The sequence below is a fragment of the Perca fluviatilis genome, chromosome 22 (assembly GCF_010015445.1).
Source record: "Perca fluviatilis chromosome 22, GENO_Pfluv_1.0, whole genome shotgun sequence".
NCBI lineage: Eukaryota > Metazoa > Chordata > Actinopteri > Perciformes > Percidae > Perca > Perca fluviatilis.
This window is the reverse complement of record NC_053133.1, coordinates 17,128,699-17,143,153: the sequence shown is the minus strand read 5'-3', so window position 1 is coordinate 17,143,153 and position 14,455 is coordinate 17,128,699. Positions and strand designations below refer to the sequence as shown.

General features: G+C 40.9%; 1 long non-coding RNA gene across 2 annotated transcripts in view; it reads left to right on the top strand.

Moving 5' to 3' along the window:
* The window catches only part of LOC120551964, a 283,006-nt gene that overhangs the window by 255,082 nt on the left and 13,469 nt on the right, over positions 1–14,455 (top strand). The window contains exon 3 of one of the 2 annotated variants that reach the window (XR_005637940.1): positions 1,083–2,087. The exons of the other annotated variant lie outside the window; for it this stretch is intronic. This is a non-coding gene — a long non-coding RNA (uncharacterized LOC120551964). Of the gene's footprint in view, positions 1–1,082; positions 2,088–14,455 lie in introns of those variants that run through there. 2 annotated transcript variants of the gene reach the window in all.

The following is a 14,455-nucleotide window of genomic DNA, read 5'->3' as shown; positions in this document are numbered from 1 at the left end:
GATAAGGGGAGAAAAGAGAGGAAAAAATGATGGCAGTGAAGAGGGAAAAGGCGATGAAGGGAGGGGGGGGGGGCAGAGTAGAGCTGGAGAAAAGCATTAGTAGTTCAAGCCAGCTGCCAAATGATGCCCTTGATTGCCTCTCTTCTTGTGCAGAAACAGAAGGTGTGAGGGGTGATTAGGCCTGGGCCCGATCCCTGATGAACAGATGTTAATAACAAAGCCCATGTTCATTGTGGTTAATAGCCAAGCGCGCCAGGGCTGGCTGCTGAGGCTAGGGGAAAATCTGCCTCCATAGCTCTTCTCCTCCCCTCTCCCTTCATGGGAGAGAGATAGGCTCCCTCTACTAATGTTTTGGCTGTACACTAACGTAATGAGCATGGTATTTGCAAGAAAAGGTAATGATAATCAGTCACGGGGGCAGAAAAAACACAGCAAATGATGGTGCGTCGCATTCAGGAGATAGAGGAGCTCAGGGTTTGTGCTGTTAACTTTTAGTTGATGATAGCCTTTTGATGATATCGGAGATAAAGGGGATGTTAATAAAGCTGGGCTGAATGGCTGAAATCACTGTTGCCTCATTTTTGATCCTATTAGGCTATTGTCTTCAGGCGGTAATGACAACAACTATAATGTGCAGAGGAATCGTCATATTTCAGTTTCATCAAAGCCAAAATCACTCAATTCTAAACTATACAGAGCAATACTCAGCATCTAAAGCTAAATCATCCGGTGCTAACAAGTAAAAAAAAAAATCACATTTCAAATGTCAAAAAAGAAATATAATAGGGGTAAGAGGTCAAACAAGAAAGGGTTCAAAGTATGGACAAATACATTATGATCCTATTCTTGTTTATAAAAAAGACAAAGCCAAGTTACAACAGCTCCCACTGCAATGCCACATCCTTCCTTCTACAGATAACACAGTTTACTTATAAAACATTCAAATGCAATGAATTATTGAAGTGAAGCAGATGTTGCAAATTCAATACTTTTGCTCTGTTTCCATTGGTGGGGGAAAACTTGCTATTCTTCTGAAGTATGTATGCGCCGGCACCAATTCTCTTTTCTCTCTGTGTACACAGCATGGAGGGGAGACTCATCTCGCACTCAAATATCTCCGTGGGGAATGGAAAGATGGCAGAGATGCATGCCGAGGCCACTCCTTTTATCCGGGCCTCAGAAAGAGAAACATTGGCACAGTTGACAGGGAAAATGTGACATTTTCTGCACTGTGATACCTCACATCTTCAAATTGATGCCTTGTCGGAAATAGACAGAAGGAGGCGTAATGAATGTGCTTCGGTGACACAAAGACACGCCACCAGGACATTGTGGGGTCTCTGCTCTGGAGCATTCTGGCTGGTTTGCTTTTTAAAGCACAGAGGGCCAGCTGTTTATGTTATTCAAATTTAGAGCAGTGGTAGAAAATGTGCGTCCATCTACTGTAGCGGGGGATAATAGTTTGGACAAATGCATCCATTTCGAAAACCACTTTTTATGCTATTTCAGTCAATCAGACGACATTTGAAAGTATTTTCTGTGACACTGCTTGAATGTCTCTTTATATGCAGCTGAAACTTGGATAAAAGATTCAAATGATTGTCATTTTCTTCAGTATTCACGCTGTCATCTCCACATAGCGACTGAATCATTTGTCCTTTGGTTGGAGACCGTGTTACTCTATGTGTGGCGTACAAACAGACTCATGGGAGGTCATGGGAGTTCTGTGCTGACAATCAAGGGACCAGCTGTCACTCATAGCCCCATCACCAGCACAACTCAATGGCTCATTTCTGGCACATTTCTCTTTTTTTGGCAGGTATATATCAGCGTGATGGATTGGCATTAGAGAAAATCTTTCATCAAGACTCAAATATAGTCCTAATCACCCTCATTGTGAGGCATGAAGGCACTTGCACGTTTTATTATAGAAAGGTTACATACTGTATGTATGTATAGATCAGATGAGCTACTACCCCGTGTTTGACACCACCCGTCTTGTTCCAAACATGTTCATTTAATGTGAATGTCATTTAACACTATGAATTAAATATGACTACATGTATTTGGATTAAATCTATCCATATCTTGCACTGTAGCAGCACTGCGATTTTTAGTCTACTATTTAATATGTCTTATTCTATTTTAGCTTATATTTATCTCCAGTCTTTTCTTAATGTGATTCTGTCTTCTCTAAAGCACTTTGAATTGCCTTGTTGAAAGGTGCTATACTAATAAACTTGCTGCTGCCACTTGGATTTGCAGAAGCTGGACATATAAACTATTTGTCCATTACTTTTAGCGAACTATTTCAATAGTTTATCCATTTAGCCATTACCATTAGCTAACTGTTAAGACTTATCTGCTCGCTTCCCAACTACATGTAGTTTTTACTTACTCTCAATCACTTTATATCATTCCTAATCAGTGTTCATATACACAAATACATCTTATGCCAATATGTGATATATCATTCTCCCAACAAGTCTTCGCTGATAGTTTGTTTATTACTTTCTAGGTCATGTGTAAGGGACAGTAACACATGCTCAGCTAAAATATCTCTGGGCACAAAAAATACATTTGAATGCTGAAATTCAGTGATATCCACCTTTAAAAAGAAAGTATTAAATAGATGATAGCCCCGGTTTCTCCTTTAAATTGAAAGGAGACAATGCTAGTTAAGAGTTATATTCCCAGTGGTATGCTTCCTCTCACAGGCGTCAAGCACCACTGTTTAATGTACACTCATGCCCCATCTACCTTCTCTTCCATTATTCCACTCTCCAAACCTCCGTCTCATGCGCACTTTCCCCAGGCCCCATGCTGTCCCCCTCTATTTATTGAATACATCTTTTACTCTGCAACATTTTTCCACCTGAGCTGGCAGTTGCAACGTTTATGGGGGTAGTGTGCACACAGGACCGCGCAGAGAAGAGGACACTCGTATTTTCATTGCACGCATCATGCTCCAGCGAACGAGGGCCATCTAGGCTGAAATGAACTAACAGGGAAGATGACTTAGACCTCACCTTTTTTTTTGTTCTCTTGTTTATATTATTTAAGAAGGAGTGATAGCAGCACTTGGTATTGCCCCCACTTCACTTCATAAAAAAATAACAACAAGTCAATAGAAGGCCACCAGCTGAGAAGAGACAGAATAGGGATTTCAAAGGGTAAGTAAACAGCAACCTGATCAACAAAACAATCTATTATTCAATGCCATTTTCAGCAAGTTCATTTTTTACATGGCCCCAATTTATCAGGTAAGCCAAGCAGAGAAAACACATAAACAAGCTTTCAATGTGGTTAAAAAAATCATCGAGGCATCATTGATGGTGACACGTTGCCTGTAACCATCATCAGAAACACTCAAATAGGACTACTTAATGCCCATCAGGAATGTTTTCTACTGTTTCCAATACAGCTAAAGTACAAGAAGATATTACTTTTTCTGCATGCATGGCTGTAGGCATTGTAATGCTACATCGCCCCCTTACACATGTGTATGGGTACAGCGTTTGTGTCTACATTTTACAAGACACTATGTTAGTTCTGTCAGGTGCAACTCTCCAAACATGATGTTACCCTATCAGACGCAGGTCAAAACAGGACGAGTGTTGATAGGAAATTTACTCCATTAGAGGGAAGCCCGGCTTTGTATTCATGGCAAAGGCGAGGCTTTCCAGCAGAATTACACCAGCTTTGTGTAAATAATCAAGGGCTGACCTGTGGGGTTAAACCCTGTAATTGAAGTGATACTTCAAAGAGACGACTACCATCTTCTCTAGGCAGCAAAACGCCGCATGGAGCAAGCAAGACAGACAGGAGGGGGGCCAGTTCTCACACACACATAGACACAGACAGACCCTCACACACATACACATACACACATGGGGCAGAAGAAGGAGGTAATGGGGTGCCCAGATTGGATGACACTGTGGGAGTGCCTATTCTGTCATACAAGTGCTTTCTCAGTCTCTCTTCCGCTCCCCTCTCTGGTAAATGGCTAAAATGTCAAATTGCATCTCAGCCACAAATGTATAAAAGAAATGAACATGTGATGCTTTTGCTATTTCTCGTCACAGGCACATGTAACATTGTACGTGTGCAGCCAAAATCATGATGCAATAAAATGAAAGTATTTGAAAAAGGGGAAAGTTTTTTTTGGGGCAATATGTTTCCAAAGATTGAGTATATTCATTATGCATACGTGAGTGTGGCGCCAGTGTCTGGTAAGGTGTTAATGGGGTCAAAATCTAAAAATGTATTATTTTGCATATATTTAATCTTTCATTTACAGTATTCACACAGCCATTTATCATTATTCATGACAATTTGTTTCCACTGACAAATGGGGTCACATAGGTCACTGTGATGCATTCATTCATCATTTCTGCTACAATTATATCATTCACATCTATGAAAATACAAATAATACTTTGCATGAAATGCTTTGACTCTATCAATCCTCGCACTGATTCGGGAAAATTATACAAAAACTCCACGGACCCAGAAAAATCCACAAATGACTGATTCTGCAAATTTCTCTCTTCCAGTTTTGGCAGCATCAAAACTCTATATGATAAGTGAGTGTGTAAATACGCCTCTTCTTGCATCAATGGTATCAAAACGGCAGTGATCCAGAAACAGAATAAAAAAAATACATTGACCCACAAATGTCTAGCAAAATAAATGAAATGAAATAAATCCTGAACAATGAGCATGTTTTCAAACATCCCTCTCCCTGCTTTGTAGAAAATAAAAGCCCCTCTCATCAAGCAAAAAACCCAGTGACCCAGAAACATCTAGAAAAATCCACAATGTCGAACAATCTGAACAATCAGGGAGTTTGAAAATTCCCCTCTTCCTGTTTTGACAGCACAAAAAACCCCTCTGACCCAAAGCCATCACTATGGCGACGATGACCACATGCAGCCCAGATGCTGAGCTATTCGCGCAAAACTAGCCTCGCTCACTCTGCCACAGCACATCGTCACAGTACTGCCAGCGAGCTCGGAGACGTGTGCCCCACTGCAATTCAATTAGAGACTGTAAACGTGACAAAGGCAAAGACAGACAGACGGGCAGCCTCAATCGAAAATGAATCAGTAGGGTGGTGGTGGTATGGAACTGTGCTGTCTGTCAGGGCTTCGAGGAGTGACTGGCACTGTTGTAATCACTCATTTACAGTAGTGATCACCATAGTGCATTGTGGGTGATGGATGCTCATGCTGTATAGAAGTGTACAGCTCACTATCTCCCTCATCTCATCCCCCCCCCCAGCTACACACACACACACACACACAGACACACACTCACCTCCAGCAAAGAGTAGCAACCAGCGGAGAGAGGCAGATTGATCCCTGGATTCTGTGTAGCTACGGGCCTCCTTCCCTCATTAATTCTGCTGATTCCACCAGATGGGAAACAAAATATTAATTTTATTCAGCCCTAGGCTTAGGCTCTCTGTTAAGGTGTTCACTAAATCACCAGGGTTTCATCAGGATGCTCTGATATTGCAGCCTGGCTGTAAAATTGCCGGGCCGGTGGGTGGGACAAAGGTTCAAATTGTCATAAATGTAATTAATTGTATGGCAAGAATGATTAATATATCAGAAATGGAGGAGCTGACGTGACTAGCCAAGATGCCTAGCCATGCCTTCAAAGTGGCAGTACATGCTCGTTTGAATTATGCAAATTAATTGACTCTTTCAATGTGGCATAAAATGCTAGTGCAACTACATTGCATGGTACATTAGTCTGTTCATCCAATAAAACTGCATTCTTTACAAGTGAATCCTTGACTCAGAGGGCTCTAGGATACAATTCATTTTCGGCACAGATGTGAGAGTCTGGCAGCATTTGGCAGAAGGTTTCAGGCGGAAAGTGAGGAGCGGATGGAAGGGGGCGGGGGGCGGGGAGGGGAGGGGGATTTAGAGAGAGATGTACAGTGTGGATGTATATGTATGAATGTTTGGTGTTTGTCTTCTGACCCCACTGAGAACCGCACTGGCATGAAACCCTGCTCATTTGAGTTGAAATCTTAGTAGCTTCGGTGCACTGTGCTTTCAGTTTTCTCCCCGTCACTCCTTTTGTTTCAGAATGAGATGACAACTTAGTTTGTTGGTCACATCTAAAGAACCATGGATCATTGATTTCATTGCAATGTTGCAGCGCTGCCCTCCCACCCGCCGAGCCATAGTGGAAACTGGCAATGACAAGGCATGTGCTCAAATGCACGATACACACACACACACACACACACACACACACGCCTAATTATAAGCACCGCCTTGCAACAGTCAAACTCCAGTGAAGGGTGATAAATTATGGACAATATGAAGATTTTTATTTCAAAATTAAGCATCCACCATGAGAAAATGTGTCATTACGTGCACAAAATAATTACCATCAGAAGCCACATTCATAAGAATATATCTAAATAAATAAAAATGTATTTTAATCATTCTTTCATATGGGCGATAATTTCCCTTCACCTGTTCAGAATTCTATTTTGATTGACATTCAGTTCAGCATCTACATCAATACCATGCCTATTTGACTTTTGTGTAGCACCATACCAAAGGCTAAATATCTTGCTTTTTGCCCCCTTATGAAATCAAATGACACTGCACCTGCCATTTACTTACCAGCGTGGAGATGGAGAGAGGAGGAGCGCTACCTTGCCACCTAAGAAAAGCCCAGCATACCACTCTTCCACCACTGCCCTCCACCTCCCTCCCTCCGAAACTACATCCTCACCCCTCCAGCATCTCTCCCCACCCCCACTTTGATATACATGTGTCAAGGCAAAGTGACAAATAGCACATATTAATTAGGCACTAGGCCGAGCGAGATTGCTGTTATTAACGGTGGAAAGGGGTAAGGTTGGATTTAATTGCCTGTGACATCAAAGTCAAGTGACTGGTATTTCAAGCATCATTTAAAATATTTGATATTGAGGCCATTGTACTCACATAAAAAGGATCTAAAAATATAAAGGAGACTGATGGGGAGGAAAATACCTACATGCGTTTACTGCAGCTATCTGGATGCTAATAACATCTCTCCTCTGATAAATTGACTAGATCCTGATGGAAAGTGTATTGTGGTTGCCCCTGGCTGACTATCACTCCCTCTTTCCGATTTGCAATCTACTCTCATGTTCTTCATTTGTTTTTTTTATATCACTTGTACGCTGGGGGAAAAAAAAGGAATCATTTCACTATCAAGTACAGACGTGGAGAAGGTAAATTTGCATGGTTGGTTTGGAAATCACATGTAACGGGAATTTTATTACAGACTGCATCTGCTAAAAAAAAAAAGAAATGAGAAAAGACAAATGGATAAGGCTAGTGTGTTTGTGTTATTACTGTTTTTTTTATAGTGAATGCTAAATAATAGGAGCTTTGTACAAGATCTGATGATGAAAACAAGACTAGGCTTAAACAAAAAGGGATTAAATCACTCTTGGGGCATTGCATGCAAAAATAAAATGTTTAACAGGTGAAAAACACAGATTTAACGGTCACCTAAATTTCCCATGTTGAAAAAGACTCCTAGAATCGGCTGTGTGATGACTGATTATCTGGGGCCCCTATCTGTAGACGGTGCTTTTAGCTGTTAACTGTTGCCATGGCAATGCTGTTCTCCTGTTGGGCGTTCTGCTAACCCTGAAATTAGTGCCGAGGTGTGGCGCCACCCCAAACTGCGCTCTACTCCTTCCCTAAGCCTACCCTGATTTGCTGTCCACAACAACCCCAAAACCTGTTGAAAAGATAAGCTCCTGATGCTCCCCTGGAAGCAGTTGCCGGCTAGACGCTCTGGCACTCCAAGCAAGGCATGTGAAAGTGATAAACCACAGATATACTCAGAACCATAACCATCACCCACTGTAGTCCTTTTAAAGGTTTTAGAGCTTTTTTTGGATATGGGACAGTTCTAGATCTTTCTAACATCTGTATGTCACAGCCATTACACTTTTACCATCAGGCATGGACCGTCTGAAACAAGCCCCAACGGGGTCCCTACAGCAGTCCATTCAGACCACTGCTGTCACGCTCCTGTCTACATTAATCTGAGGCCCTGCTCAGTGGAAGGCTTATAAAAGCTGAACGCTGGTCATTACAGGACATGGTGGCCATGTTGAAAGCTCCACTTCCTCTTTATCTCATCCGACTCTGGTCTGTCATTTAGCAAGGCGCAGCAACCTTTCGTGGCAATGACTTCACCCTTCTTCATTTTAATGGTCCTGTTAATGCTAACATCGTCAGTACCTCTTCTCTGCATGGAAATAACCAAACCCTGTAGACGGAGTGCCATTTCTCTGCACGCAATAAGACACACCAGGTGCGCTCAGTCTCAAATTAGCTGATCAACAGGGAGGCAAAACCGGCATCCTGATGATCCCAGGCACCAGCATGGCACATCATTTAGAAAATGGCCTATTATTTTTGTGCAAGCATTAAAAATAATTTACTGTCTTTAAAGTCTTTGATTTCCCCAAAGAGATGACAAAATGTACAACAACTTGACATAGGGTTTATTGTGTTGCAAAAAACAGGAAACTTAAAATCACCTACTCTTTATGTACGAGAATTTAATACTACATGCGGTGTTACGTACGTTTTCAATGGGTGCAGCCATCATTAGAGTCAAAATAATGAATACGCTTTCTTTTAGATAGCATGCAATCAAATGTAGTGTTTTTTTATTATGTACATTTTAAAAGAAACTTTTCAACCTGCTGCTTTCTACTTAATTTTTATTATTTTACCTTTGCTGTCTTCATGTGCTGTTAAATACATCACATGTATTCAATCATCACGTATTCTCTCCTTGCATACATTGGGCATTACAGTAGTTTTGCCCTCCATGTGCATCACACATTGACCCTGCATGTGAACATGGGAGTTTCTATGGTAAATATTAAAAATACACATCACAAAATATATAGGATATTTCAGAGTTTCAATTCATTTGTAGCAAATAAGTATCTTAATGTGTGGTTACTGACTTATGTGCACAATTCCGTGCAAAACACACAATGATTTTTGTGTTTGACACCACTGAAGTCTGCATCAGCACTCCTCATCTTTTTCTGTTTCATCCAATGATGAGTTGGATCGGATACTGACAAAGAGACAAACCGAAAGGGACAGAGAGAGAGTGAGAGTGAGAGAGGCTAGGAAGCCACAGTGCAGTCAGGGGCCACTTGGAGAGGTGAAAAAGGGGAAATACATATTGATAAGATGCAGCGGTAGGCCTCTGTAGTCCCTTCCCCAAGACAGGCCACAGACTGGAATTATAATGAGTGGGATTAACACCCCCTACCACTGCTGCTTCTAACCCCTCAGCCCCCCTACCCACCCCTCAACATACACACACACACACACACACACACACACACACACACACACACACACACACACACACACACACACACACACACACACACACACACACACACACACACACACACACACTTCTACTCAGGATCTGCCCTGAACGTAGGACAGGAAGCCAAGTGCCAGCGAGGAACATACTGACATTAATTAACAACATCTGACACAGATGCCACGCTTGTACTCGCTCTAGAGGTGGTCCAGCACATTATTTCATTTTGGTTATTTCCTTTCATTTTTTTCCTCCCCTTTTTCTCTCCTTGCTTGATTCACTTCTTAATCTCCTTGACATGCTGTCCTCTCTTTAGGAAGGAATAGCGTTAGGAATGCAAGGTTTGAACTGGCTTTGAATGCAATTAACTTTCCACTTGTCAGGCACTTTTGTTTAATTTTGAATAACCCTTTGCTCATAATAAGGAAGCTATAAAATCTCATGGCAGAGATACATGTGGTGATATTCATTGACATTCACACCTTGCTTTGCTCTAATCTATTTGCTCTCTCTGATACCCCAAATATTGTGACACCAGACACAACACCGAGGCCCCAGTATTGCGGCCCGTTGCTCCGTGCGCCACCCAGAAGCATTCGCAAAGAGGAGCCATTTCACAACACGGCTCAGGAGGCAAAGGTCAAGCTTTCAGTTAAAGGTAGTGAAAGGAAAGGCCGTTAGACATTTGATAATTAGCCGAAGCTTCATCTGTGCTGGAGTTACACCATCGCTAAGAGTGCAAGTGACACATATCCTCAATCCTGTATCTGCACCATTAATCAGCCGACCTCAAACTGAAATAGACGTGTGACTTGCCAACTTGTCTGCAGACGTGTTGATAAGTGGCACATATGTCAAACCATTATTTGTGATGCAACTCTGAGAGAAAGAGCATGCCAAGTGCCGCAGCCGTATACTGTATATGAGAACAAAGAGCAGAGGTGAGGATGGGTAATAATCCCTTGTTGTCTTGAGGGACCATTCACCCATCAGGGGCCCTGCATGCGTTCCCGGAGAAGGTCTGAGGAAATGTGGCATTTTCTTAACTGGCCAGACACTTTCTGCCTCCTCTGCTGTTTCTCTTTGGTGGCAAGAATGAGCCGGACTCCCTCCTGACCTGCCTCTGGTAATGACCGTCGTACATCATGTCTTAAGTGCTGCAGCCCTGGCCGGCTGATGTCGCTGGCCTGTCCAGCACTCATTTCCATCTGACCCACCGAGTCCTGGACTGGAGCCACGACAGGGAAATTAAAAATGCATCATGTGATTCATCTTCTGAATGACTCCCACCACATAAGGGACCTGACTACTGGAGATAAGTCATCACAAAGGACCTTGAATACTATCCTGTCTGTCCAGGTGTCAGCCAGTAATGCTGTGACTTTATCATTTGTTCAACAAGCAAACAATGTATTATTGTCAAGACATGTAAGTGCAAAAGGTCTGCATTTCAGATATGATCGTTACTGACCAAAGAGTGTTTTTTAATAATCGGCTCAAATCTTCCAGACAACATGTAAGAACAGCTTTGAATTTTGCTCATCGGTGATCAATAACATCATATTTGCTGACATGTTGACAGTTTTAATTTCTCCTGAGCGGAGGATAAAACACCTGTCAATATTACCAGAAAGTCCACAACCCAGAAGCTGAAGGGGTGGGGCTGCTCAAACGTTCTGCTGCCGCCACCTGCTGGTAAGCAGCTTTTGAAGCCTTCTCCCCCTCCCCTTTTCTGCCATTCAAACTCACCAACCCCCCAAAGTAACCAACAGTAAAATCTCTCCTGCCTCCGCTTCACTCCACAGCTTTTTTTTTTTTTACAAATCCCAAAGCTGGATATGTGTTTATTTTTTAGCCTGTAAAAAATATTTCCTTTCACCTTTTAAAAAACCCTGTCTGGTGTGTCCACATAATATGAGTAGAAGTATGGGCCTATGTAATTCTATCATGCACAGAGATGGGTGTAAACAGGGTGGGGTTGCAGATATGAAGGTCAGCAGACATATGGTCAGTGATGGTGGAGGATATCCTGTTTTAAGTTATGCAACGTTAATTATTCTATAAGAAAATGAGGCTGTCTCATGTTGAGGAGGCACCTGATGAGGAGGCCATTGTGCCTGTACAATGGCCACGTGTTTTCCTTAAATCTCTTTAAGTCGCCACCCAAACACTCCTGAGGCATATCTGCAGCAGGCCCGAGTCCAGGAACAGACAAAGAGAGTTTTCAACAATTTATCTTAAAGCTGGCATAAGGTGCCTGCGCCACATTACTCTAAAAACTGTCTTTTCAATCGAATAAAATAAATTCTAGTACTCTCGCTAATGGTCACATCGAACATTGACCACGGGAGGTAAGTCTAACAAAATTAGTATGCAAAAGACCTGCCCTCGCGAGGCCTATAATTTCCTTGCAAATGATTTTCGTATTTGAAGATGAAAGAAAAAAAAAAGAAAAGACAATGGCATTTTAAGCGTGCATGCGTGTGCAGCCTCCCAATAGAAGCTGCATTTAAATAACTTAACCCACGACAGCAGGTGGGATTGGATGAAATAAGGTAAAAATGCAGAGTGGAAAGATCCAACACTCTGCATCTTTGATATTTAGTTGATAGGCTTTGGCATGACGCCCCGACGGTGTGAGCTGAGGACAAAAACAAGTGCCTCAGAGACAATCAGCTTTAAGAAAGCCCTGCATTTGCTCTTTCGCCTACATTATGTGCAGCGGGCAGGCATGTTGCAGCATGCTGTGACATCTTTTTCATGAGTTAACTTAATTAAACATATATCCGCCTTACATTGTTTCGGCCAGAAAGACCTTTAACTTTGAAATAAAGGTCCGTCATAGCCTGCAACTGCCTTTTCAGGGGAGAAAAGTTTTTCATTTTCCAGGGAAAAAAACTGACAATTTCAGTAGTAGGAACAGGATAAAAATAATAATTCTTCTAACTTACTTTTAATTAAAGTATCTCGTCATTATGCTGAGCTGCACAGGCCTAGGCTTCATGCAAGGCTGCATCTATTCAGACCACGAGTCTAATGTTAATTGCACCGTTTCCGAATCATAAATACTAACATAAATCAGCGGACTATACAATATTATGCTCTACTTTTTATGTCCCCTACGTGGTCTGCAGGAGTACATCCTCATCACTATAAATCACATCCCTGCAGCTTGCAGGACTGTTGCAGGGACCGAGCAGTGCCCACACACTTTCCACAGCTTAGAGACCATTTCATGGTATTAATTTTAATGTACATGAAGGGTGGAGCTGTACTTCCCATCTTCTATGTCCATTTAATAATCAATCATGACTCATAATGTGCATCATGGTATATTAAAATCCAGCCTGGGTAATTGTAATTTCTGTGATAAGACTTTGAAATAAATGATAGTCAATAAAATGTGAATAATAATTGTAGTTATTATTATTATTATTATTATTATAAAATAAATTTCCCATTTAAGAAATATCATTATCATTTTTATATATTAGATATTTAAAATCTTAAGAATTACTGGTTGACTTTATTTAATATCCAAGCATTTCACAGCCAGTCAAAATGTTATATATGTTAAAATGTGTAGACACTGAATGTGATGGTCAAACATTTCATGTGGAATCTCAACCTTTTGCACATAAGAGTTTTTAAATTTTTCCAAGTGTCTGACATCTTAAAAACTTCAAATGAATTGTCCAAATGTCTGGTTCTTGGCTCCCTTATTTTAATTTTTTTTAATATGCAAATGTATGTAGAATTTCAAGTACAATTTCAATCTTTTAAAATGTAATTTTGGGGTCATCATTTATTTATATTTCATTAAACCAAACTGTTTTCCATATTAATAAGAACAAAAAACAAAGAAATTCAGCCTGCTTTTAACTTTTTAAGGGCACAATGTCTGCATTTATCTTTTAAGAAACACTGTTTGTTTATGCCTAAAGTCTACAGTGTAAAATCTTATCAATTAATTTATTCTATTTAGGTTTTGGAATAATTACATATTGACTTTTGATATATAAATCACTTAAAAAAGAGAAAGTGGATTTTAAAGCAATACATAAACAATTTAAAATCTGTGGCAAACATTTATTGCATTCTGACCTTTACACAGTACAAGGGTAGTGTGTACAAGAATAAGCTTTTCTTTAACCAAACTACATGTAAGTTTGGGCTGTTTTTAGTCTTTCTGCATACAACAGCAGTGAGCACAGAAGAGTGGGCGCGTTAGCCCTCCAGTGTACACATCTCTCTATGAGTCTGTGTCATAACCTCCATCAGGGTTTCATATTTCCCTCTTCCCTCAGCTGTCCCAGCATGGTAGCCTTAATATGCATGTCTCCGTACCGACACGCTCTGACTAAATGGCCACATTTGCACATCTTTCTTGCAGCCTATGTCCAATCCCCTCGCTCCGTTAATGCAAGTTAATTTCTTCCTCCAAAATAATACGTTGGCAAATCACTCTTACAAAGTGCTACATCATTTATTGTGAGGACTTCGGTGAACTTCTGTGAAAAATTAATGCCTTTAATTTTGGTTGATGGCAACATCAGTGCAGCTCTGTAAATTGCACTTTAATGAGATTTTGCTACAGGGGATAATCTGCAACTGACAGAAAAAAACATCTTGAAAACATCTGTAGACCTATGATTTCACTCTGACGATTCTACCCCCCGTAAATCTCGGCGCAGAAGGATGAGCAGAAAAATGGCCACTTTATGATCAGTCTGTTAACAAAGTTAAACTACGAGAAGTAAACTTAAAATATGTGTTATCATTCGTCTGAATGGCCGAATAGGGCAGGAAGCAGAAGAAGGATGCGATCTTTAATAAGATGCTTACTAGAAGAGGCTTACTGAAACCTAAGGAAAGTCAAAATAATATTCATATATATATATTAACTTATGTTAATATATAACTCACAAATCTTCAAGTTAAAAAACATGAGACTCAGCAAGCACTGTGCAAACTAATCATAAAAGAACAAACATTTACAGTCTGATGTCCAGATCAAAAGATGGTCAAGGCTGATCAAGAAGCAGAACAGCTGGCCAAC